This window comes from Syngnathus leptorhynchus, unplaced genomic scaffold (genome assembly GCF_054491065.1).
Source record: "Syngnathus leptorhynchus isolate UIUO unplaced genomic scaffold, UIUO_Slep HiC_scaffold_148, whole genome shotgun sequence".
NCBI classification, from domain to species: domain Eukaryota; kingdom Metazoa; phylum Chordata; class Actinopteri; order Syngnathiformes; family Syngnathidae; genus Syngnathus; species Syngnathus leptorhynchus.
The window spans coordinates 82,501-85,000 of record NW_028232115.1 but is presented as its reverse complement, the minus strand read 5'-3'; the positions used below and the strand labels follow the sequence as shown (position 1 = coordinate 85,000).

General features: G+C 60.6%; 1 pseudogene; it reads right to left on the bottom strand.

Moving 5' to 3' along the window:
• Window positions 1-2,500, bottom strand: part of LOC147037658 (28S ribosomal RNA) — a 7,947-nt pseudogene that overhangs the window by 2,312 nt on the left and 3,135 nt on the right.

Sequence of the window (2,500 nt, the reverse complement as noted above, 5' to 3'; positions counted from 1 at the left end):
GGACAACTGGCGGACCCGCCACAGCAACCGAGACGGTGTCCCAGCGTCGACAAACGACACACCGCCCCGAGCAATCGCCCCAAGTGGCCCGCGGCCCGTCCGGGCAGACCCTCGTGCTGCACCACACTCTAGGGGCCTTCATCATCACAGAGACCCAATGAGGTGTCCAGGCACACCAACCTGCGTTGGGAACGACGACAGACAGCCAAGACCCAGCCCGCTGATGCGCGCATGCCAGGCAATGGCCCCCCGACTGCGGACGAGCCGAGAGCACCACTGCCTCGCGCCGCCTGCCGCCTCCCCTTTCACCACTGCCTCCCGGTCACCACCCACCGTGTCAACCTGTCCATCGGACCACTATCCTGAGCAGGACACAAGTCCCCCCATCCAGCAGCCCATCAGGAGTAGCCCAACACGGCGAGAGGCGCGGCGATTTCGGCCTTCGCCCCAGAAGGAGTGGCACGAGCGTTCGAAAAACATGGATGAGAGAATCCATAGCGAGAAAGGCAGGGTCATAGAGACAAGTCCCTCTCCACATTCCAATCCCGCAACTGCTAGCTCGGTGTCGGTGCCACCGCAGCCCACCCCGATGAGCAGCCCACACGGGCGACGAATCACCCTCACGCGTCCAGCACGCCTAGCTTCCCACGACACACAGGCCATGACCATGGGAAACCGAGTCGAAAGCCCTCGCACGGCCAGTAAGCGACCGCCAGCTACCGTTCAGCCTACCCTCCGGCAAGCCTCCCCGCAGACCTGGCTATCAAGCCCCGTCCCTTTGAGAACCCTGGGATCAACTCCACGCACTTTTCATGTGGCAGACAGCCTCATCAGTTGCTTCCCGGCCGAAAACCCAGTCCGAGGGGCCAGTCCCCCGGTCCTGCCTGGGCACAACCACGAGCATAGCGTTCAAAACCAGCCAAGTTGGAAGAAGCAGGAGATACGGTCAGCACAGGCTCTGACCCGCTTCCTTGACTAGTGCAACAGCCGCAGGGTGTCTCACTCACCCTGCAAACTGCCTGCCGTGCCGTCACACAGGGACCTCCATATCCACCTCACTCGTTTCGTTACCCGACACGCGTCGGACAACCCCACTCGTCAGTGATATGCCGGCGACTCACACCCGCACAACATACCACAGGCACCTCTGTCAAAATGCCCTCCCAGAAACAAGCTGTGGCACCATCATGGCATCCGTCGCCCATACTCTCATAACCAGACCGACGGCGGCCACCAGTGCCACTGAGGAGTTGTCAGGAGCTTCGCCAGCCTGGATCCACCCGCTCCACCGGCCAGACTGACTGTGACTCCGACTCTGTGCAGCTGTGACACGGACTTCCGAACCAAAGGAGTTTTCGCAACATGGTCTGTAGACATGACTACAGCCGTTTGAGGACCCTCAGCCAAACCCCGAAAGTTGGTCCCCATGGCCTCCGAGGCGGTTGATCACACGCCATACACGCACCCAACCTCAAGCACGTGAAGATGAGGTCGCTCGAGCAGTCACGACCCCCCATTAAGCCGTGCCTCCGCGGTTCTTGATAACCCAGGTCCGCAATCCTGGGCAGCTCGGCTCAGCCAGAGCTCAGTCACCGTTCCCTTTAAGACTTTACTAAGAATCAAACCCGGGCAGCAGCCGGCACGACCCAGTAAGGCCTGCCCCCAACCAAAGCCAAGTCCACAGTCTGACCCACTTGGGAGAGGCCCCCATCAGAGATGCCGAGCTCGCTCCCCGTAAAGCCATCCAGCGACCAGCACGCATCACGGCTGCCCAGGCTTCACAGTACTTGCGTTTCCGCTAGGATTTGAGAAATTACATTCGACAGAAGGCGCCACATCCAGCCTTTGTTTAATACCACTATGCGTAACGGCATCAGCACCGTCTCGGTTCGTCTCAGTCTCGCCACCATTCAGTCACACCAGGCGTACCAGCAGGGCGCCGAGCGAGCGCACAAGCCAGCCTGCAAGGTGCTAGAGGGCGACCCGCAGTGGGTAGGAACCGTCCACCAGTGTCGGCAAGCCGAGGCCGATGGGGGCCCTACCAAGGCAGGTCATGAATGCCAGTCGGTCAGATAGGAAATGGGGTACTCGGAGCCCGCCGGGATCAGACGGGCAACCGGGGAGAGGGAGCTACATGAGTACCGTCGCCGGGTTCAGACGACGGCCCCAGGATTCTCGTAGTGTTCGGTATCGCCCTTCCTCCTATCCATAGGTAGTCATCCTACTGCAGAATCCGAGACACTACTGCTGCTTCAGTAGCGCTCAGGGAGACAAGTCTCACCTTACGGGTCCAGAAGGTCACCCAAGACGTGCAGCCCCTTCTGTAGTCTGCACGCCAACCAATCGAGAACAACCGTCCGAGTTGGCCAAACCTTGTCCCAATGGGTCGGGGGAAGCTGGGCATCTGCCCCCCCTAGGCTGACTGCGTTAGCCGTCCATGCTAGCCATGGCCGTTACCAGCGGGTACCACGTGGAGGTGCAGTCTGTATGACGCTTCTGA